The sequence below is a fragment of the Octopus sinensis genome, linkage group LG3 (assembly GCF_006345805.1).
Source record: "Octopus sinensis linkage group LG3, ASM634580v1, whole genome shotgun sequence".
NCBI lineage: Eukaryota > Metazoa > Mollusca > Cephalopoda > Octopoda > Octopodidae > Octopus > Octopus sinensis.
The window spans coordinates 3,894,166-3,920,275 of record NC_042999.1 but is presented as its reverse complement, the minus strand read 5'-3'; the positions used below and the strand labels follow the sequence as shown (position 1 = coordinate 3,920,275).

The 26,110-nt window shown below is 34.9% G+C and overlaps 1 protein-coding gene and 1 long non-coding RNA gene across 3 annotated transcripts in view; both read right to left on the bottom strand.

The window, feature by feature from the left end:
- The window catches only part of LOC115209156 (voltage-dependent calcium channel subunit alpha-2/delta-3-like), a 720,530-nt gene that overhangs the window by 586,288 nt on the left and 108,132 nt on the right, over positions 1 to 26,110 (bottom strand). The gene's annotated exons all lie outside the window — the stretch shown is intronic.
- LOC118762387 lies at positions 8,996 to 25,731 on the bottom strand. The gene is made up of 3 exons (XR_004998129.1): positions 25,715 to 25,731; positions 16,635 to 16,639; positions 8,996 to 9,158 (listed from the first exon to the last, which is right to left on the bottom strand). It is a non-coding gene; the product is annotated as an uncharacterized LOC118762387 (long non-coding RNA).

The following is a 26,110-nucleotide window of genomic DNA, read 5'->3' as shown; positions in this document are numbered from 1 at the left end:
CTAAATTCCTATTTTCCATCTTTCATCCCTTGCTTACCAGAAGGAATGGTCAATTTCTCATGAGTTGCAAAGTGGTTCCCCAAGTCAGATTCTTCAAGATCATCTGAATTGAATGCAACTTCAATAAATGAGTTTGGATTACAGGAAAAGGAATACGATTAATACAAAAAACATTTCACGAAAATTCTAAAAGTGTGATTCTTTTGTTTTCTTTTTTCATATTTTATTAAATGATATTCACAACCATTTAATTTTTCTGTGTTGATTTTATTTTATGTCATATTCATAAATCCTATTTCACGAGATAAATAAACTGTAGTAAAATGAAATCCAAAAACAAAAAAAAATTAAAACAAAAAAAAAACGAATGCACACTAAGAAATATTTAAAAGCTTAGATTCTTTGTATAATTCAAAAACTTTCTCAAGACAATGTTAATAGCAGCACTATTGCAGCTTAGTCAACAGACAGTATGAAGAGTTTAAGGAATCTTGATGTGACCTAGTTTGCAATCTACCCAAGTTAGTGGCCGATCAATCCAAACAGAATTTAAATTTAAAATCTCAGAAAAGATTCATCTATAAATACAATTAGTAAATGGAAACTTTGAGAAACCTTAAAAAAAATTGTGAATTAAATAAAAGTGAGATAAAATAAACAAATAACATTATTGATTTAATAGTAATGGCTTCTTGTATACTTTTTAAGCTGTTTCTGTCTTCAGAAATACATAAGAGGAATTGTGTGTGCTTCATTTTATTTGTTTGTCTGACGAGAGAGAGAGTGAGAGAGAGAGAGAAAGAGAGAGAGAGAGAGAGAGAGAGAGAGAGAGAGAGAGATAGGTGGGTGCAGTGGCCATAGTGTTTATAGACCCTCCATAGTCTGGGAGATTGGGATGGATGGTTGCGGTTGACTGGTGGTGGTGGTGGTGGTGGTGCAGATAACATTTTAATTTGAATTACAGGTTAGTAGTTAGAAAGGAATACTTGTGCATGCAAGGAAAGAGTTTCAAATGGATGTTGCTCTGGAGAAGATCGAGGCGAAGTGTCAGATGGAGTGGTAGTGGTGGTGGTGGTGGTGGTGGTGGTGATGGGGGGATGATGAGAGGTGATGTGAGTGCAGCAAATGAACTTAAGTAGAGGGGAGTGGGGGTAGGAAGGAAGTAAAGATGAGCAAGTTCAGAAGTGTAGAAAACATTACAGTCGTGATAAAAGAAATATGTGTGAATTTGTTTAGATTTAGTTTTAAGCTTATCAGCACATTGCTTAAATTATTTCATTTTTTTGTAAATCTTGCATGAAAAAATTAGACAAATAACAGTTTTCTTTGTTCGTTGCTATGGAACCTAATTTCCACGTTTAAATAAATTATCTTTTCGTTTTAAAAATAAAGCAAGCAAGATAAAATGCTTATACAATATCAAAACTTACAAGGTATTTTTATAAAGACAATTCTTAAGGAGTAAGAGCTTTCTCTTTCTCTCTCTCTCTCTCTCTGTTTTACACACACACACATTCACATCTACATACACATTTACTCATACATTTACATATACATACACATTTACTCATACATACATACACGCATGCTAAATACCATATCATATACCAGTGTTGGCAAATTCATTATGTAGCAGAACCCTTGCACAATTTCTTTAAAATGGAACCCAAACTTACAGACAACCCCTGTTAATCTAATTTTAATAAAGCATTAAATGAAAACAAAGATTTTTTTAGAGTAAGGTTTTATTCATATTAGACATGGCTGTGTAGTTAACAAGTTTGCTTTTTAACCAAGTGGGTTCAGGTTCAGTCCCACAACACAGCACCGTGAGCAAGTGTCTTCTGCTATAGCCCCAAACTGATCAATGCCTTATGAGTGAATTTGATAGATGGAAACTGTGTGGAAGTTTGTCATAAATAATTTTTTATATATATATATATTATATTTTGGCTCAATGCCAATATAGATTTTGGCTCAATGCCAATATAGATGTTGGCTGGTTGATTTTTCCAGGTGTGTTTTACATTGTGTAAAGAGAGGGAGAGAGAGAAAAAAACAAAGAGATCCAGAGAGAGTTGACATAAGAGGTGCAGGTTGAGTGTCATAACTTTCTGAAAAATGCATGTTTTTTTTTTTTTTTGAAATTGTGCAGATAAGTTTTTGATGGAGTAGAAAATCAACCTAAATTATTTGCAAAATTCTTGAAGGTACAAGTGCTGCTAATTGGACACTAGCAGACTTATGGAGCCATCAGGAGAGAATGTGTGCTGTTTTAGGGTTTTTCTCTCATCGGCATTATTGCACACTGGCCCCTACTTTACTGAGATAAGGGTTCATATGCTAGATCAAGTGGTTACTAGGCATCACTCAATACTGTTCTAGCCATTTCTTACAATCTCTTTTTAACCAAATCTAGTGGCTTGATGTCTTCAATGTAGCCTGGATATCACTCATGAGAATATTTGCTCTATGTTGAGTTAGGCCTAGTGACAAATTTGTTTTATCTAATTTTATTTTAAGGTAATAAGTATTTTTCTTTTAAAAATCAACATTCATTTTGTCGTTTTGTACCAGCACCAAGACATTTGATAAAAGTTGAATTATAATTATTGTATGTATGCCATATTTCCTAGCATAACCCATTGGTGGCAAAAAGTACACTTCTAAATTTACCCGTCATATAATAGGTAACACCCTATTGATCAAATAACGCAGATGTGATTTTATCCATGGTTTTTATAAGACACAGAAACAATAAAGAAATCTATTTGTTTTATAGATATTCTGGTTCTAATTTTATTCATTTATGCAACAAGTATGAGGACTAATAGAATAAATAGTTCTTGCAGTAGTTTCCATGCATTACGAGAACTTTTTGTAGTTTTATTTTTTGTTTTATTTATTATTATTTATTTATTTTTTGCGTGTTCAGTACATTAATTGTTCCTAAGAGCTGTCTTTAAAGTAAATCTAAACGACTAAAGAAAAAAAAAATCTAAGACAATAAAAAAAGAAACTGAGATAAGTGTATAAATATGGCTTCAGTAAACAGATAAAACAGTGTGAAATTTATCTGAATAATATTCCTTCATAAATATTTACCGTTTGTAGCTTTAGGAGATGAACTTGGTAAATATTTGCTTGAAGCAGTTTTGGAGTAGAAGAACACAGCTATGTTTTATCTAGAGAAACCTGAAGTATTGTTGTTATACATAATGAAATAAGCTTCAGACACTGGTTCTAGCAAGTATAAGTAAACATTAAACTAGATTTTAATAGAATAGAAATTTCAGGACAATTTCAAAAGAGGCTATAGAAAAGCGCTATTCTACTGCTGGTTGCAATATCTTCTCAAAATGTTAAGTAGTATTTTAAGAACTAGATTGTTACCTATCATATGATGGGTAACTTTGAAACTACACTTTTGCCACCATGGGTAATATTAGAAAAATAGGGCAATACATACAATTATAATATAACTTTATTAAATTTCTTGGTGTTTATACAGAATGATGACATGAATACTAATCATCATCATCATCGTTTAACGTCCGTTCTCCATGCTAGCATGGGTTGGACGGTTCGACCAGGGATCTGGGAAGCTAGAAGGCTGCACCAGGCTCCAGTCTTATCTGGAACTAATGTTCGACCGGGGACCTGGGAAGCCAGAAGGCTGCACCAGGCTCCAGTCTTATCTGAACTAATGTTCAAAAAAAAAATTTACTACCTTAACCCTTTAACATTTAATCAGATAATATCCAGCCCAAATATTCGACCTGTTTCATGTTAAAACTGACCAGATCCAACCTCTCACACCTATCCTACAATGTCATTCTAAAAATATAGAAACATGCCGTTGAAATCTTGACAGTACAAGATAATGTGTAATTAATTCAAAACCAATGTGAATAAATAGGCAATACACTTGATGAAGAAGCCTGAATGCTAAAGGTTTAAAATAAAACTAAATAAAACAAATTTCTCATTTGTATAACTCTGCCCTCAACTAATCTGTCATTTACTCTCTCCTGCTCTTCTGTCTTCATGATTTTTTTCTCTCTTACTCTGTGTGTGTATATACTCATTGCCTGCTTCCAAGCCTAGAATGTGCACCCATCCTGCACTTCTTATATTAACTCTCTCTGTATCTCTCTTTCTCTCTCTTTTTCCTTCTCTCTATACCATATATAGTATTACAGAAGAAATCAAACAACAAACTAAACAACATTTATGTTGGCTATTATTTTATAGAGATTTTAGAACTTGTTATAGATTTCAGTTATTTTCTTGCGATAATATTAATTTTAGAAATGCTTGTTAAAAGAAGGGAAAGAAGACAATTAACGATCTCTATGTAAATTAGATAAGATTTTGAATATTCATTGCTTTATTTTTGAATTATTGAGAAGAAAGATGATAATGATGTTAGTTTCATTAAGGTATTTCATGAAATAAATATTGACCATAATAATAATGATAATAATAATACTAATGATTTCATTTATTTGCCACAAGGGTGAAGGACGAAAAGGACAATACAGAGACAGACATAAAGTGTGGAGGTTTACATGAAATAATGAAATAATACATGGTATACACTGGAAAAGATGAGACACGCATAGCATACAAAGGTAATGATAGAGAGGATGGTAGAGATGTGGCCCTCTATTGAGGAGCCCCACTGTCCGAGATTTCCCTGAAGCCCTCTCCAACTTACAGGTCTACACTTAGAGAGGTACCATCCACTCTTGCCATTTTCACAACTTTCACCCACCTTTGAATAAATTCACTCGAGGATAGAACTTCCCTCTCTACTCCCAATTTCCTTTTAAGTGAAACTTGAAAAAGTCAATTAGAGCTCTACCAAAGAGGAATGTATCTGTCCTCATGCCTTTCAGCTTTGTCTATCAAACAACTTCTTTCGTCACAGCCACCAGGCAAAGGAAAACTGCCTTTCTGGCCCGACTGAAGGAGGGCAGTGGTGCAATCATTACTACAGACTCAGCTGACAGAGGGATCTGTCCCACACGTGACTGCAGCTGTTCAACATAACCCCACAAGTCAGCAATGCCTGGACACTGAATGAGGACATGCAGAATGGTTTCGTCACTCTGCACGCACCTCAGACAAGTCCGTCTGACAGCACATCTGTGCCTGTTGAGCTTGTCTCGAACTGGTAGCAGACCACCCTTCCTGTAGCACTGCCAGGCCAAGGACATCTGGAAATGATCCATGATACTTCCTGACTGGAAAGTCCCCTGGAACAGACTAGCCAGTTTGTTCTCATCAGCACCCAGAATCCCCCTTGAGAACATTGTTGCACTCCCCCACCACTAATCCTCTATAAATTTCTAAAGTGGAACATCCACCGACTCCATAGCCCAACTGATAGAGGGTTGTGAGCGCCTGACAACAGTCTGTAAATATTTGCTTCAATCTACCAAATATTGAACAGTTATGTAATAATAGTAACTGCCCTGATGCAGTACCTAACTCTCCTGATGCAGTACCAGACAGTGGTTCTCATGGTTTCTGATCTTAACTGATTGGACCTGTTATCATGTACATTGTTTTGTCTTGGTATAAAAGATGGGATACAGCAAATATTCTGCTCAATGCCACAGATTTGATTGACAGTTGTTTGACCTTAACCAGTTGAGCATGTCTCTTAGTGGCTGACGATATGTGCATCTCTGATCACAAGCAGAAGTAGTGGGGGAGCATCATAGCCATGTGTTGAGAGGAATTCTTTGGGGTTTGGATAATTCACCTCAGGAAACATGGATGTCTCATTCAACATCCTTAAACAACCCTTATTCAGGGACCTTGTGAGCAGGATGGGCTACTCAACTTGCAAGGTCTTGCATTGTTTATCTTGATATGATATCACCATGTCGTGAACATATGGTTATGATGCATGTTCTTGGTGTAACCTTATCAGACAGTAGTCATGATGGGTATACTGAGCTTCATATATTTTACCCCAGTGTCACTTGGATGGCATGCACTGTTCTCTCACATAATAATAATAATAATAATAATAATAATAATAATAATAATAATAATAATAATAACAATAACCAATGAATCTGATTCTTTCTCATTTAACTTTGAATGAAATTAAGCAGTTTTGAAGAGAAGAGAACCACAAAATATTCATTTTCTTTTTTGACGACATTTAAAGCCTAATATTGCTAAAATTAGGACATTGTCAAGCTTAGTAAGCAAACCTTCAATTTTGGTCAGAAATAAGTAGTTAATAAACCCTTTCATTACCATATTCCTAATGAAATACAGTCTTTATTTCAATATATTTTGAAAATAATGAAGAACCTACTAAAATAACTTTGTCATTATTAAGCTGGTATTTGAAACACAAATTAACATGACATTTTAAAGGAAGGTTTTGATTTGGATCGCTTTAAAACAGAAGTTTGTATTGTAAGACCAGAGGCAGTCTCAGACAGATTGGTATCACACGGGTTAACAGCAAGAGAAGGACAAAATATACAAGAAGTGATAAGCTGCCACATTAAATATATTGCAAAAGAAAAAAGAAAACAGGTTAATAGAAAAATTCTCCAAAAATACAAAATAATATGCAAAAAGAAAAAAAACAAACAAAAAGCTTATCACAACTGATAAAATTAAAAGAGAATTATTGAATATTCTTGATATGTTGTCATGTTATAAATTCAGCTTGATGTCTTTGGAAAAAAACATACTTCAAATATGAATTTAAAATATTTAAATTTGTTGTCATTTTTACTCTTTAACCCTTTTGATACTAATTTGCCTGAGATTACGACTTATATAATAATGAAATTATTGTATACAGTGCTCAGGTGCACCACAACTTGTCAGAAGTGCGTATAAAGCATATGCAGTAATGTACAAATGTCTGGGAAGTGAACAGTGTATAAGTCAGATACATGCTTTCGTGTGTATGGAGGGAAGAAAATCAGGTGTAGTGTTGCTGAATCTCAGGAAGCATGGAAGTTTTGAAGGATGCAGTGCTCTGACAGCTAACAACTGATGCCGGCAGTTTGTTCTATGCTTCAGCAACTCTTAGCATGAAAAAATGTTTCCGAAAATCATGGGAGCTGTGCTGTTTTCTGACATTGTAAACATGTCCATGGATGTTAGACAGGTGGAGTTTGAAAAGGTGGACTTGTTTTATGATATAAACTTTCTGTTCTAAAGTGATATAAATTCAAACCATCTAAATTACATGTCAATTTATGTTCCAAGGATCAGCCTAATAAGTTGTTTTACTGAATTCTTTATTATTTTAAAAACTAATCAAAATAAGATCAGTGTTTCAGTAAGAATATAATGATAAAAGGGTTAATACTAAAACTTCAAAATTATTGCTGTCTTTAATTATTCACAGTGTATATACCAACGTATTTGGCCCATGATCACAAGGTTGTGTGTTCAATTCCTTGTGATGTGTTGTGTCCTTCAACAAGATATTTTATTTCACATTACTCCAGTCTACACAGCTGGCAAAAGTGAGTAGCACTTGTATTTCAAAGAGCCAACCTTGTCACACTCTGTGTCATGCTGACTCTCCCTGAGAATTATGTTAAGGATACACATGTCTGTGGAGTGCTCAGCCACATGTGTGTTAATTTCACGAGCATGCTGTTCCATTGATCGGATCAACTGGAACCCTCACAGTCATAGCTGATGGAGTGCCAGTAGTATACAAATGTTGTTTGAACTATCTCCTCTTGCACTTAATAAATATAATATGGTTTTCTTCACTAACCAGTTGAATCAAATAGCATGGTATTTATATCATCGTCACCAGTTAATGTCTGCTTTCCATGCTGGCATGTGTTGGGGGGTTTGACAGAAGCTGGCAAGTCGGAAGACTGCACCAAGCTCCACTGTCTGCATAGCTATGGTTTCTACAGCTAGATGTCCTTCCTAACACCAAACATCTTACAGAGTGTACTGGGTGATTTTTTTTGTGCTGCCAGCAGCAGTGAAGTCATCAAGTAATTTACAAGACAAGCCCCTTTAGCTGAGTGGGGGGGGGGGGAATAATATTGAGGAAAGTTACATAATAAAGGTTATACATGGCTACATCAGAAGGATATTTGTGTGTGTGTATATATATGTATATATATATATATATATATATAATATATATATATATATATATTATATATATATATATACTCTCTCTTTTACTTGTTTCAGTCATTTGACAGCAGCCATGCTGGAGCACCGCCTTTAGTCGAGCAAATCGACCCCGGGACTTATTCTTTGTAAGCCCAGTACTTATTCTATCGGTCTCTTTTGCCGAACCGCTAAGTGACGGGGACGTAAACACACCAGCATCGGTTGTCAAGCAATGCTAGGGGGACAAACACAGACACACAAACACACACACACATACATATATATATATATACAACAGGCTTCTTTCAGTTTCCGTCTACCAAATCCACTCACAAGGCATTGGTCGGCCCGAGGCTATAGCAGAAGACACTTGCCCAAGATGCAACGCAGTGGGACTGAACCCGGAACCATGTGGTTGGTAAGAAAGCTACTTACCACACAGCCACTCCTGCGCCTTTCATATTTTTTAGCGCTTTCAACTACTCCTGTAGTCTCATCAGAAACTGACCACACTAAGGTTCTCTATAGGGTAGGAGCTTGTTTGTCAAAAGATAGTCTGCGATTTCTTTCTGGTTGACCATATTGATTTCAGTATTTTCTTTTTTTTAAAGTTTATTTAAAACTGTTTTAAATTGGCACCACATAGATTATTTCATCTTTCCTGTGGGTCAACATACAAATTATTAAGTTTCTATAAGTTTATTGTTCGCATAGTAAAGCTACGAATTTTTACTAGATTTCCTGTAATTCAAATCACTGCATGGTTCCAGTGGATAAAATGGAAAAGGCATTGCTCTGAAGCAGTGCTTTTCAACCTTTTTGTGGGAGCGGAACCCCAAGAAAACATTTCACTGGCTCGAGGAACCCCTGTGCAATAATTTAATTGTCTTATGCACACATATCTGCAGAGGAGAATTAAAAATTACTGTTGAATTTAGCATTTTTGTAACTTCTTGCGGAACCCCTGGACTGTACTAACGGAACCTTAAGGTTCCGCGAAACCCTGGTTGAAAACCACTGCTCTGGAGGATGGAGAGGGAGATGTGCTGGAACAGCTAATCAGATTGATGGGGCTCAAACTTGCAGATAGCCATCTTCACCCCAATGGCAGTGAGCAGGGATATGATCCAGAAGTCTCCAATGCCACAGGTTCAACCATAAACCTAACAGAGTGCCCGATACTTTGACAGTTTGCTTTCTCAGCCTGAGCAGCAGAGCCTGGGCTGATGGCTGAACACACTTAGTTACCACATTCATATGTTTCTTGAAACCAATATTGCAGAACTATTCTGACTAAGCCACTGCTCACGTTGTTCCAGTTAGATATTAAGCATTTGGAAGTGTAGTTAATTACTACAAACAACGGATGTACTACATAACTAGCAAGATTTAGATTAGCTTCTAATTAGCTTTAATTGTTCGAATTAGATAATTGGATAAGGTGTAGTTAAGTATATAAACAGCAAAAGTGCGACATAGCTAGCAAAATCTAGATCTGTAGGAAATCTGTTCTGACGAATTCTGTCTGCTCCATGAAAACATGAAAACGTGGATGTTAAACTGATGAGTACAACCGTGTGTGAGTGTGTATGTTTGTGTGCATATATATATATATCTATATATATATATATATATATATACACACAGGCATACACACACATATAGACATGTACATACATGTACATACATACAGGTACATACATACAGGTATATATATATATATAGGATAAATTTAATCGTCACTAATTGTGATTGAGGGTGCTGAATAGCACATATGTATGTATACACACTATATCTATCTATCTCACTCTCTCTCTCTCTATATATATATACACACATACATACATACTAATACATACATACATACATACTACATACATACATACATACATACATACATACATACATTCATACATACACACATACATACATACATACATACTACATACATACATACATACATACATACATACATACATACATACATACATACATACATACATACATACATACATACTACATACATACATACATACATACATACACACACACACACATAGTTTATTGATTTAAGCTAAAACACACACACGGACACGCATACACGATACGCGCACCGCATATACAAACTGTTTTAACGAAGTAAAAATTATAATTATTACCTCGGGTTTATTTTGGCAAAGTTTCAGAAGGATTTCTTTATTTGTTTACTGTGAGTTAACTTGAAACGATTTACTACAGTTCTCATGTACTGTTGCCTTTCACACCAGAGAGGAAAAGACTCTTTATTGAATTATATTGTATTGAAGCTTAATATTCGCTTGACAGGCTAGGGTTGTTTTTATCGGTTTATATCGTGTTTAGCCCCCATAACATGAGACTTAATTGCTACTAAAGCAACATGACATTTTAGAATCATTATTCGGCAATCTTGATTTATTAAAATTTTACACGAAAGAAAATTTTTTAAAAATTACTAAAATGAACGACAAACAAAGCAAAAAAACAAAACAAAACAATTGTTTAGAAGTTATGCTTTTCAACCGTTTTGCCTGATAAAGCGAAATGAAAGGCATTTTTGATTCCGAAATAAATATATATATATATAAACAAATATATTATGAATGGGTGAATGAATGAATAAAGTGAAATAATTTCTAAAACTAATAGATCTAAAAGGTAATTGTCTTCAATAAGAGATTTTATCATTTTCACAGGATTTATCTCTGATTTGATTGAGTAATTAGAATGACAGAGGTGGGGAACTAGAAGGTGTAACGTGCAGTGAACATCAGCCAAAGGGACATTCTGCATGGCGAGTTGGCGTTTGCATCACGCAGACGTGGGGGCCCCAAGGCTTTCACTATAAAGCCATACTGAAAGCACGATCCAAACAATATTCGGAAGTGAACATAGCAAGCGGGAAGTTGAAAGCTATGGAAGGAAAAACTAAAAAATACGACAATCTTTGGAGAGAAACAAAGAGATCAACATGAATTGTAATCACGAAAAGCAGCAACCGGATGCTAAGCAAGGTACCGACTTCATTGTCGGATACGATGGAATAGCAATAATAATTGTTCTTTAAGATTGTAAGAGAAAGAAGTCGGTAATTCATACTCATCATTACTCACACCTAATTAATTTGTTTATTAAAATTTCATTTTCATATACTACTCTCTTTGTCTCTAAGGCTAGCGGGTCTGTGAGAAATATTATGCTGCACTTGAATATTAAGGAAATTTTGGGTTACGCCCATTAATTACGAAACATGATAAAGTTTGCTATCACAAAATTCTTCATTTTTCACCATGAAGTTGGACACAATTAAACAAAGAGAAAAACAGCTTAATTTCATTAAACATGGTAATTTATTCGCGCCCTTTGCGATTCTCACAGCCTATCATTGGCCACCGTTTGTAAACATCAGCCAAAGACATATATGATCGAAGACGTTCCACCCCTAATCTCCACCCCTTTTTGTGGAACGCATAATATAACTAGGTATGCATTATTCAATAACGTTTCAACGGCTAGCCTCGATCAAAGCAAACCCATGATCAAACGTGTGTTACAGCTATGATTATTCCTTAGTATTGCATATCAGAAACTACATTGCCAACTGTTTCCTATCTTCTATTAAGACGATAAGTATGATTTGACGAAGATTTAGCAGCTTCTTCTAGCAGGTCGAGTGACCGCGTAGAAGCTCTTTCGTGGATTCGTATCTTTTATCAACATTAGGGTGCGACTGGAAAAAAACTGACTGCTATTTCTAACAGGTCGTGCAGCTAAAGAGATTCTTTCCTCGTTGGGTCATTCTCTCCTGCAGTAATATGAGGTCAGGTGGATCAACAAACTGTACCATTACACACACACACGCACACACACATACACTTTGATTATTCACCTCAGGAAGAAATTGCTATTTATAACAATAAATCTCATTGAGGTCGATTTCGCCTTTCACCCTCCTTTCGACAATCAATAAGTGATCAAAGTCTCGGTGAAGTATTGCAGTTGCCTACACCCCATCCATTTGCGGCAGAGTGCCAAACTGGAACAATCGATGAAACACGAACGAAATCGACTTGAATAAACAGTGGAGCAACAGATTTACAGAAATTCTAGTTGTTGTTTAGCCCCCGGTCAACACTGAACAAGCAAAATATAAAATGTGTTCAAGTCAGCGCCTACAAAACAGTGGGATTCAACCAGCACAGATGTCTAGGACCTGGAGGGACATAGATGCTAAGATAGATTAAAATATATATTAAGAAAAAAAAGTCTCAAGGCTATTTAAAATTTAAGATCCCTTCCGTGTCAGGGCTTGATCACCTCAGGTTTTTTTTTAATGAAATTTCTCTCGGATGCCTTGGTTACAGCCATAACTATCCCCGCCTCTTTTGTCCTAGATTACAATACAACCAGTGGCGTAGCTTATAGGAGAGTAAGTGGAGAGACAGCTACTCCACCTCCGAGCAGATTCTTCAAAATTGGATCCTTTTTGCAAAATGTTTCGGGGAGTTATAAATTGTTGTGTCACAGCGCCTCTTTTTTACGTGCTCACTCCCACTAACTTTAGAACCTGATTACGCCCCTGAATACAATACTACATTTTCTAGTGAATTTATACGTCTTTTAAAACAATAGCCTGTGTTTTGAGAGATAGTTGGTTGTCATTTCTAGCTATGCTATCGACCGCGTATAGGTTAACTTGTTCTTCAGCTCTCTGTCAATTCTGATTCAGCAGATTTATGACCAGAAGCGTTACAGATGTGGCCTTCTCGTCTTTTATTCAAGCGTAGTGTATCTTGAAAACTTACATATTATACATGTCACTTTCCCTTTCAAAAATGGCAGCTATAAATTCTTTTCTACTCTAGGCACAAGGCCCGAAATTTTGGGGGAGGGACCAGTCGATTAGATCGACTCCAGTACGCAACTGGTACTTAATTTATCGACCTCGAAAGGATGAAAGGTAAAGTTGACCTGGGCGGAATTAGAATTCAGAACGTAAAGACAGACGAAATAGCGCTAAGCCTTTCGCCCGGCGTGCTCACGTTTTTGCCAGCGGAGCAAAGTACGAACAACTTTCTTCCGAGGTCACACTGCTAAAACAATAATTTAACATCGTATATATTATTGAGTACACAATATACTAAGAGTATTAAGATTAATGACTAAATACATTATATATTAGTAATATGCAAACCATAAAAATTAAGTTAAGAGAGAGAGAGAGAGAGAGAGAGAAGGAAGGAGGAAATAATTTTTATTTTTTCTGACTAAATTGCTTAGAAAAATCAATCCCATCAGCAGCTACCTTGATTAGTAGGACATATATTGGAAGACAAAAAAATGAGTTACAAACAGTTTTAACGCATTCACAATGCCGAAAGTGATGAAGCTGCATATCTTTATATATAAAAGAAAGGTTGTGTGCTGTCTGTCTCCTACGATTTAGATTCCTAACTGCTCCCACATTTTGCGGTGCAGTTTAACCAAAAACGGGTATCTTATAGTCGTGATTCATATCGAGCCCTTCTTGGTATTAGCGCGCGTCTACGATGAGTCTACGATTTAAAAAAAAATTTACCATCATATTTTTCCCATTTTTAATGCATTTTTGGTATATATAAGGGAAGTAACTCTCTAAAAATTTATTGTTAAATCTCAACGTAAAAAGTTACAGTAACACCCCCCCCCCTTTGTGGTTAGCCATATTGAGATGGCTATTATACTTTACATCTCTAAAAGTGCTTATATAGTTATTTCCCTTACAAACCCGAGCAACGCCGGGCGATACTGCTAGTCTTTCTTTATAGGTTTCAAATTTTGGAGCACAGCCAGCAATTTCGGTGCTCAGCCGGTTCTTATTTTATCTGCCTCGAAAAGATGAAAGGCAGAATAAACCACATGGGAATTTGAACTCAGAATATGAAGACCGACAAAATGCCGTTGGGCATTTTACGCGGCGTGCTAACGATTCTGCTAAACTCGCCGTCTTACATTAAGAGTACAGCGTAAGGAGGTTGGCTACTCGTTATTCAAAACAATGTTATTTGTATAGAAGACTAGCAGTATCGCCCGGCGTTGCTCGGGTTTGTTTCGACCCTTTAGAATTGGAATTTTTGAAAAGTAAAAATTTTGCATTATGTAGCTTGTTATTCTCTTTCAGTGAACATTTTTCTGGTTGAAATACACCGAAAAATGGCGACACAGCAGTCAAAAAATCGTAAAAAATAGAGATTTTTATAGAAAAAAAGCACCTTTTTGATGTAAATAATTTTTGGTGTTAACATGGTCCGATTTGAATTTTTCTTCTACGTAAGGTAGAGCAAGCCTTCTTCTATCATACTCTCAATTTTGGTCAACTGGCGCCGCAGGGTCTCGGGGGAGATAAGTGTTAGTTGAAGGTTATCAAACCTGCCATACACAGACAACTTCAGCTTTATATATAGAGAGATTTTTTTAACCATTAGATATATATATTCTACAATAAACAACGCCAAAAGCGAGCATCGTGAGTGTGTCCATTCATAGAATGAATACAAAAAGCGAACATTAAAAAAAAAATTGTATAGGCAAGATGAATTGATAGCTGGATCATGCATTACAGTTTCGCATTCTTTTTAAACCCTGCAGATGTGTGTATGGGTTATTGTACGAAAGAATGAGAGCAGAGTTTTTTTTTCCGCTTCTTTTTTTATCTATACAAGAATTAGTAGCAGTATGTGGACTAAGTGAAGATTAATTAAAAGTAAAGAATTTAAGGGTTTGCAGAGCATCAGGTAGTCAGGGAAATAAATTGTTTGGCCAATAAGAGTCAATAGTGAATTTATATATATTTTGTCTTTGAGTGTTGACTTGGGTAAGCTAAGGAGATTGTATCTAAATATACGAATACATTTATTCCCACAAGGAATAATAGTCTTCTCTTGAAAGAGATGAAAATCATACTTTGTTATTAGATTGTAAGGAGCATCGTGGTATCTTAGTGGATGTTATTTGTGATCAGGAAATAGCTACTGAGGCAACACACACACACATACACATACATAGAGGCACATTACCATGTTGCCGCGAATGAAAAAAAAATGTTATTTATTCAGGTAATTTGATCTATCGACTACTGAAAATATAATTTCCTTCATTGCTTGCTTTTCAAGTCCCTCTCTATTTTTCCCCGGCTAAAATAGCAGCGTTAAAACATTGTCAGATTACAGGATTCGATTTTTTTTCTCTATTGTCACATCTCGACAATAATATATGAAAAAGGTTATATTATCAGAAGGGGCCGTAAAACCCCAGCTTGTACTTAACTATTTCCTTCCCTGGATCTGTGGTCACCCCATACGCACATCGGGAATAAATAGTGTTGGCCAATTTTGGGAATTATGAAAGTTTTGAAGGATGAAGTGTCCTGGTAGCTAAAAACTGAGGTACTACTTAAGAACAGTGGTCCCGGTGCGCGCACTCACGTACTCGCGCATCCGCGCTAGCTAGTCATGACTAGTCGATCCTTACTTTGTATTTTTGTGTTTTATTTTGTTTAAAAAATTATTTACTTTGTGTTTTATTTACTTTGTTTAACAAAAATTATTTACTTTGTGTTAAAAAAATTATTTATTTTGTGTTTTATTTACTTTGCTAGGTAGTCGTTGTAGGATCGACTAGTCACGACTAGCTAGCGCAGATGCGCGAATACGCGAGTGCGCGCACCGGGACCACTGTTCTTAAGTATTACCACCAATTTACCGTTTATTCCATACTTCATCAGTTCTAAGCATTTGATAATGTTTCTGAAAGTCTTAGTTGCTGCACTGTTTCATTATTATTAGTAGTATTAGTATTTCGTCTGCCGCTACGTTCTGAGTTCAAATTCCGCCAAAGACGACTTTGCTTTTCATCCTTTCGGGGTTCGATTAATTAAGTACCAGTGAAACACTGGGATCGATGTAATCGACTAGTCCCCTTCCCGAAAATTTCAAGGCCTTGTACCTTCAGTAGAAAGTATTATAACCTCCGCCTTAGCAAAGGCGGAAGCATTGTTTTCAGCCGTGTTTGTTTGTCTGTGGACAAGATATCTCAAGAACCGCTGGATGGATTCGGATGAAACTTTCAAGAATGTTTGGCCTTGTGACTGGCACGAACTGATTAGATTTGGGATCGATCCGGTACAGAACAAGGATTCTGGATTGTTTTACCCTTTAAAAAAAATTTTTTTTTTTACTTAATTCTTGAGAGCAGTCGGGTTCATTTTTAGTATTCACGTTTGTTAGAGCAGTCGAGTTTATTTCAGACATTCTCATTTTAAAAATCATTTCTGGCTAATCGTTGAGAGGATGTTGGTGTTGCCTTGGCGGAGGTTTGCGCTCTCTGAGTGCTCTTGTTATTATTATTATCATTATTTTTTTCTTCTCTTTTTACTTGTTTCAGTCATTTGACTGCGGCCATGCTGGAGCACCGCCTTTAGTCGAGCAAATCGACCCCGGGACTTATTCTTTTGTAAGCCCAGTACTTCTTCTATCGGTCTCTTTTGCCGAACCGCTAAGTGACGGGGGGACGTAAACACACCAGCATCGGTTGTCAAGCAATGCTAGGGGGACAAACACAGACACACAAACACACACACACACATATATATATATATACATATATACGACAGGCTTCTTTCAGTTTCCGTCTACCAAATCCACTCACAAGGCTTTGGTCGGCCCGGGGCTATAGCAGAAGACACTTGTCCAAGATGCCACGCAGTGGGACTGAACCCGGAACCATGTGGTTGGTTAGCAAGCTACTTACCACACAGCGACTCCTTATTATCATTATTATTATTATTATATAAACATGTCCTCAAATGGTAGAAATATTCAATTGGAAAAAGGTGACCAAAATCTTAGAAAAAGATGTTAGATAATGTTTAAGTTTCTATCAAAACATTATCGATATTATTCTGCTGCAGTATATTAGTAAAGTGACGATGTTTATTTGAATAAAATTCTAAAACGACCTTACCATAAACTTCCTCTTTGTTTCTCGTTCGCTTCCATCGTCTGTTATTCAGATTTTAAAAGTTTCAATGGAGCAGACGATAATTTATTGCGCTAAAGCGCATGCGTGACGCCGTCTTACAACCTCCTTTAATCAGTATCCCTACTGACACTGCTACTCCCGCCACCTCCTTCAATATCGCTACCGACCCCACCATCACCTTCATTAACCCATGTCCCTATTCATGCCATCACCAAAGATAGATAAACCGAAAAGGAATCAAAATTTTTATTTATATTCATCAGTAAAAATGTTCAAAGTTGTCAATCAAAATTTTGACACGATCCCTATTGATCGTTTTTTTTTGTTTTTCTCTCTTTTTACGATCCCTTTTTATCGAAAACCTACCCCACTTTTATTTTTTAATTTTCTTTTCTTTTTTTTTCTCCCCCAAAAAGCTCTACTTTGTAATTTGTCCCCTCTCTGTTCAGCCCTGTGTGGCTAATAAAGAAACATATCTATCTATCTATCTATCTATCTATCTATCTATCTATCTATCTATCTATCTATCTATCTATCTAATCTATCTATCTATCTATCTATCTATCTATCTATCTATCTATCTAATCTATCTATCTATCTATCTATCTATCTTATCTATCTATCTGGCACCGCGAAATAGTGGTAAGCATTTCGAAATAGTGCTAAGCATTTCGCCCGGCGTGCTAACGATTCTGCCAGCTCGCCGCCTTCCCCAGTGCTAAATTAGTACTTTTATCGACTCTTAGAAAGGATGAAAGACATTGTCAACCTGAGGGGTATTTCTGCTCAGAATGTAAAGAGTAGGAACATGCAACTAAGCATTTTTTATTCAATGCTATAACGATTTTGCCAGCTCACCTCCTTAGCGATGATAATAATAATAATAATGATGTTTACTAAAAAAATTTACTTCATAAATAATAAAAAGAAATGCAAAACAGACAAAAAAAAAAACTCCACAGAAATATCTGAGACGAGCGAGTGTCGCTTTACACGACATTCAGTGCAGCAGAGAGAAACGAGTTCAGTCTTAAATATGGCTTCCATTGATTTATTGTACTGCGATTTTGTTTTAATGCGAATGACAGCTGAAGAACTACTGACAATTCTATAGACTAACAAGTGGTTGGGTCATGGCTACATTTAAATTTCGTATCTCTTAGCTATATTTTAGTTGTAAGTATCAATAAATATCAGAGTATGTAAATAGTCAAACTGCAATTTCTCAAACAATCCTGTATAGAAGTAGAACTTAAATATCACTTGCTGTGTTTGAAGAAACATCCATTCGTATGTCAACGACGTTTTCATATAAGCAAACCAAACCTTCCTATCTCTATTTTTTTTTTATATTTTAATTTGCAATTTATCCATCTTGGTCTTTGATTATGGCGAACTTTATTGAATTATTTTTTCATACATTTGAATATTTGGTTAGAGATTTTTCATAAATTCGTATCGCGGGTGTTACGTTCCCGTGTTACGGGATAGGTGAAAATCCGCAAAGTAGAAACTATTCTGTATTTTTTAAAACTATTTTTACAATTTGTATATATTTATTTTATTATTTTAGTATATTTACGCTTTTATAAACTCTCCTCACGCTCTTAGGAGTACCCGTATCTTGTATATTTACGCTTTTATAAACTCTCCTCACGCTCTTAGGAGTACCCGTATCTTGTCTTTTTACAGTCTCCCGAGTTTCGTTTTCCATACAGTACGTGCGATTCTTTGTTTACTCATCTACGGTACACTACGTATTTCTTTTAATATATTTTAATGTATTATACAGTACTGTATTGTGTTTTTATTTATTAATTTTAAGGTGTTGAAGTGTTTATTTTACCTCAGAAATAATTAAAATGTAAAAAATATAAATACCTATCGGCCGCATAAAACCGCGATATACTGAGGAGTCCGCGGTATAAATTTACATATAATAGGCGCAGGTGTGGCTGTGTGTTAAGTAGATTGCTTACCACTGCGTGGCACCTTGGGCAAGTGTCTGCTACTATAGCCTCGGGCCGACCAAAGCTTTGTGAGTGGATTTGGTAGACGGAAACTGAAAGAAGCCTGTCGGGCATATATATATGTGTGTGTGTTTGTCCTTCCAACATCGCTTGACAGCCTATGTTGGTGTATTTACGTCCCTGTAACTTAGCGGTTTGGCAAAAGGGACATTAGAATAAATACTCGGCTTGCAAGGAATAAGTCCTGGGGTCGCTTTGCTCAACTGAAGGCGGTGCTCCAGTATGGCCGCAGTCAAATGACAGAAACAAGTAAAAGAATATAAGCCAGAAAAATCTGTAATGTGAACCACGATATGGTGAGTGATTATTGTATATAGCTTTAGTTTTAATCAGTGGACTGTGGCCATACTGGAGCACCGCCTTGAAAGGTTTGGTCAAAGAAATCGACCCCAGAATGTATTATTTGATCCTGGTGTTTATTCTATCTCTTCTGCCAATCTAAGTTATGGGGACACAAACAACCCAAACACTAGCTGTCAAGCGGTGATGCACAAAGACACATGCATCTGTGCATGTGACTCTCTCTCTCTATGTGTGTGTATATATATATATATGTATATATACATACATGCATACATATTTATATATACATACATACATACATACATACATACATACATACATACACATACATACATATATATTCCCCTGTCTACACACGCATGTACATAATACTGAAAAACCTTTTTGCCGGTTTCGCTCACAAAAATTAAAGTAGTGAAATTTTTATTAATTTTCTCTCTCATATTTTCATAATGTTTTTCATAATGTACCTGACAACCAGATTCATCGATGTAAATTTATGGAGATATTCTTTTGCACTTAGAATGGCATTTTCATCCTTTAAAATATAAACAAAAAAATGAATGCAACAACATTTCAAATTCTCCAGAAACTTTCTTTTGGTACTTCTTACCCTTTATCTTAAAATAATGGTTTCTTGCATATTTTGTATTCAAATGAATTACCAGGCTCAAATCTAAGTGTATATTTATGTATACATATCTTTCGTTTGCATTTAAAATGTATGAATATATTTTGCTCTAACATTTTCAACCTCAATAAATAGGTTTGGTAGGACAAATAGAACTAAAAAATAAAGAGTGTTTGCACACACACACAAGGCAATGCCTCTGTATTAGTGCATGTTGTCATTACCGAAGGATTGTCATATATATATATATTTGTATGTATGTATATATATATATTGTTGAAATTTACAGAAAAGCAAAAGATGAAGGCAAGTGTATGAACAACAAGCATGTGTATTAGTTTGATGGTCAGGAAAGTGAGAAAGCCTTTTATGTTTCGAGCCTACGCTCTTCAACAGAAAGAGATTAAAGAAAATAAACAGACGGAGAACAAAAAATGTGAGGATTTAGCAATCAAGCATAGCGACTGGTTATATATATATATATATATATATACATCTTTATCATGACTCCAGTTATCTGCTGTTATAATGATTCTGGTAGCCATCTTGTGAGGCTTAACCAATATATATATTTTTAAAAAATAGAATATATCTACAGTCTATTTTTTTAATCATTAATATTTGGTAAAATATTTTATTTTACTTTTCATCTAAAATTATCTAAACTGAGACTTGGCCAACCCAAAATTATGCAATTTCTCCCAACACAGCTTTCTGGTTGAGAAATAATATGATTATATAATAGTATATAATAGACATAAGTTAATAAACAAACATATGAGATATATTACTGCCTTCAAGATAATTACTGTGGTTCACTTAATTTTTCTCTTTTGTCTCAGTAGTATAGTTTCACACCTTAATCTCCCTTAAAGGTATAAATCTAATCAGTTTGATTTTTTTGTTTTGTTTTCGAGCCTCCCAAGATAAAACTCATTTTTGAATAAGCAGCTTGTCCATGTTTCTTCTTAATAAATGTTACTATCACACCTGTTGTAATACTTGAATATTGATATTTGATATTTGGTAATGCTTCAGAGATGGTATAACCATGGTGAAAGTGAAAATTGGCAATTTCAGTAAAAAATTATTTCTTTACCTCTATAGATACATGCACATAAAACACTCACACATACATACACACATGCAAAAGATACATGAACATAAGTGATTCGTGAAAGCATTAAAAAATGTCTGTGTGTATGTGTGTGTGTGCATGCACATGTGTGAGTGTGTGTTTCATTGTTCAATTCACTTATGTTTATATAGTTTTGTGCATGTAAGTATATGTATGTCATCATCATCATCATTGTTCGACCGTGGTCGCGACAATGGAATTTACCATGTTGCGCCAGACTTCACGGTCCATCATAGCATTACGGAGGTCCTGTTGCTGGATGCCTGTATCCCTGGAGATTACATCAGGGTAGGAGAGTGTGCGCCCTCTGGTGTTGCGAGTAGATGGCTTCCAGAGGAGAAGAGTAGAAATTACTTCTTTTTCAGCTGTATGTATTTGTGCATGTATGTATAAAGTTAAAGAAATAAAAATATAATACATAATATATATATATATAATAATCTATATATATATATACTTTATTAAAAGAGCGGCAAAGATATGACAAAAACTGTTACTCAGAGTTTCACTTTCCCATTCTTCGGACAGTTTTGTTTAGGATGTTCGATGAATGGGAATGTGAGACTCTGAGTAACAGTGTTAGTGATGTCTTTGCAGCTTTATTAATAAAGCATATAACTCTACCTCCTGTATTTGAGTACTTTCTTTTCCACCTTGTTTCACATTTATGTGCTTATTCTGGTATATATATATATATATATATATATATCATCATCATCGTTTAACATCCGCTTTCCATGCTAGCATGGGTTGGACGATTTGACTGAGGACTGGTGAACCAGATGGCTGCACCAGGCTCCAATCTTGATCTGGCAGAGTTTCTACAGCTGGATGCCCTTCCTAACACCAACCACTCCGAGAGTGTAGTGGGTGCATTTACGTGCCACTGGTACGAGGCCCAGTCAGGCGGTACTGGCAACGGCCACGCTCAAATGGGTTTTTTTATGTTCCACCCACACAGGAGCCAGTCCAGCAACACTGGCAACGACCTTGCTCAAATGTTTTTTCACATGCCACTGGCACAAGTGCCAGTAAGGTTACGCTGGTAATAATCATGCTCAAATGGTGCTTTTTACGATCCACCGGCACAGAAACCAGCCACCAGCACGAAAGCCAGTACCAGCACAGAAGCCAGTACCACTGACACAGAAAATGTATATATATATTTATATATATATATATATTATATATATATATATATATAAAATATAATAAATATATATATAACATATAATATATAAGCTGAATAAACTTATGAGATATATTACTGCCTTCAGAAAATTACTACTTTTCAAGGCAGTGCCCCAGCATGACCGCAGTCTAATGACTGAAACAAGTAAAAGTTAAAAGATAACTACTCTCTGTCTGACTTCCTCTTTTGCTTCAGACTTGTAGCTTTACATCTTATTCTTCAACATAGATTTGATTATTTTGGATATATTTTTTCTAAAGAAAGAAAATATCATTCTTCAAAAATGTATGTAACATTCTATAGTATAAATTTTCCTATTGTATCCATTTCAAAAGATGGGTGTAATAATAATTTACTGAAAAATGGTATGAAATCGGTGTGGGGTGGGAGTGGAGGTCCATGTTGTTTTTTTTTTGTTAGCAAAATTTTTGTTCATAGAATGAAACAACTACCTAATTCCTTGTTCTTTTTTCTTCTCTACAAAATACTGATAGTTATTCCAAAAATATATATTTTTCTCTTACATACATCTCATGAGTTGGGTGTAATAGTAAAAATTTACTGAATTTAGAAGATAAAAATGGAAAAATTGATAAAATAATACAAAATTTTGGATAAAAATTGAAATTACACCTATGATAGACAGGTGTAATTGCAAAAATTTACCAAATTTTTTAAAATGGTGAAACCGTAAATTTACAGAGAGGAAAAGAATGGGTGGCAGGGATTCTCCAACTTTTTTTTTTTAGTGATTGTTAATGCTTAGGGCATAAATGTCTTAGGAAGTTAGTTTTTGGTGTGTGAGATAATTTCCTATTTGATTCTGTAGGAATACCAAATTGATTGTTATTAAAAAAAATTATAGGCAATTTTTGGTGTTAAATACATAACTCTGCAGGATTGATAATGAAACCAAAATAATATGTGGAAAAACAAAAATTCCTGCAGTTATATGTACCTGAAATGCTTCTAAGACTTAAGTGTGGATAAAATTTTTGAAAGAACATTAAGACTGGAAAATTACAGAAAGGAAATGGGTGGGGAGCAAAACTTGTTCCCACCCCACATTTTTTTTTTTTTTTTTTTGCAGAATGCTTAAAATGTACAGATACAAAAAAATTAGCACACTAGATATCTGATTCCATAGGAATGTCTCATCAATTATACAATAAGTATTCAGATTGAAGAATTTCATAAGACACATCTGTTAAAAATACTAAACATTGTCTTTACCACAAATATTTTGATATATAGAATTCTTTAGCCATTTTTTTAGAAGCTAAACTAAATGGTACATAAATACTTTTCTTCAAATTCTCAAATATTTCACTAAAAACTAAAAGTCTGTCCATTAAAATTTCCATAGAATTTTTTAGAAAAATATAAATACCTTAAAGAATCAAATTTTTGCTCTATTCTAATCTCTTTTACTTTAAATTTACATTAACAATCATCCACTTTAACATTTTACAATTCTTGGATTACTTAGAAAAAATTATACTCATGCCTTTAGCTCGTTACCAAATTGTTTCTCTTTTTTTTTTTGATAAGAAATATTAAGTACAAATTTTCAAATTCATGATTATATTCAATTCCTTGTATCATTTAAATTACCATTGTGTATTAGACATTTATGTATGTGTGCGTGTGTGTGTGTGTGTGGTATACTTTGTGTTTTACAATCACTAAGTGAAAATGAAAAATTATTGTAAGCACATTGGTTTAAAAAATGAAACTAGAGAAAAATTTTCCAAATCATAATCATCAAGTTTTTGAACATGGAATTAAGAAAAATAAAAACTGAGTGATGAGTATTAGTAATTTGAAAAGCTGTTTTTTTATATTCTTTGTGCTAAAAGACCCATTGGAATCTGAAGAAATTCTTGGAGAAAAAAATGGGTAGGAGGTACCTAGTTAGCATGTCTACATGGAAACTGCAGAATATCAATATTTTCACTTGTTTTCTGATTGTAAAATGAAAGATTACTATGTATGTGTGTGGCGTGTGCATATCAGATGGACTTTTGATATTTTTTCCAGTATGTGATTTTAATGCTTATCACAGTTTAAACAAAGCTCTACCTCTGTGGAAATAGTAATATACTTTCTCCAAGAATATTACCAGAGGAAAGAGGTGAAAGAAAATGTCTGCAATTTAAAATAATTGCAGGAGGAATCTTCAGTTGTTGAATATCCGAACAAGAAAGAGAATGTTATGAATATATTTTGCTTATTGATGTATAACAACAAATTTATAGATTTTTTTTCTTCCTTCTGAATTATTTTGCTGTGGTTATTAAGTTTAGAATGTAGGTCAAGTTTCTTACCTGTGTTTTATATTTTGAAAGTGAATATATTTGAAAGATAGAACAGAATAAGTTTCAACTTACCTAGAAAAAGAGAAAGAAAGAAACAAAAGTTAATTATGAGAAAAATTATTAAAACGATTAAATTTAAAATGTCAAATACAGGTACTCTACCAATTTTCCAGCATCCTTAGTTTCAATCTCATGCTGGATTAAAAAAGGTCATATAATAATGTTTTTGCAAGATTCATGCAGTGAAATTGTTTGTTGAAACAGATTTTGTATCTTAGGAAATCATTATACCAATAATAAACACACTGGTTCTATTTAATTTCATTTATTCTTTGCCAGTTAGTTAACCAATTAACTGACAGAGTAATCATTCAGTCAATTAACTGGTTAGGTTTGGTAGTTCTCTTGTCACCATTTGTAACCTCATCCATGATTTGCCCTTACTATTCCGGGTGTCTGTCCACTCTGGGGCCATTAATTGAAGGCCAAATATGGTTAACCAAGCAATCAATTAGTTAAGTGGTTGACCAGTTGATAAAACAAGTGAAAGAGAAACATTGCCTTTGTTTTAAGATATAAAACATATAATAATAATTCTCAGAACATTCTTAGAAGACAGCCGTCATGTTATACATACTAAACCTTCGTGACACACCTTTTTCTTTCTTAGAAATGAATTAAAAATTGGAAATATTCAACCCTTCAACTCTAATCATATGAAGTTGGAAATATTTGAAATACAATGCCACCTGTTAACTTCCTAACCCCTGGAACCTCTCTTGAAATTTAACTGTAAATGGAATATATTTAACTTTTTCCTTTTTCTAATTGGTATACTGTATTCTCTGCAATGGAAGTAAGTTATTAACTTACTTTTCAGAGTAAGGGTTCTTAGGGGGTTAGTACATGGTGTTAGATTTAGTTTTAAACGTTTGAACCTGCCATATTATTTTAGCAAGTATAGGGAGTGTGTTTACCTTCACAATATGTTACTAGTGAATAAACAAAGTGTGTTGTGAAGGCTTGGCAGTGAAAGTTACAAAGAATATTTATGAGATATTTGTCTTAACCTAATTATGTTTGGATTAGGAGTGGCTGTGTGGTAAGTAGCTTGCTTATCAACCACATGGTTCGGGTTCAGTCCCACTGCGTGGCACCTTGGGCAAGTATCTCCTACTATAGCCTTGGGCCGACCAAAGCCTTGTGAGTAGATTTGGTAGACGGAAACTGAAAAAAGCCCGTTGTATATATGTATATGTGTGTATGTGTGTGTTTATATTTGTGTGTCTGTGTTTGTCACCCCAACATCGCTTGACAACCGATGCT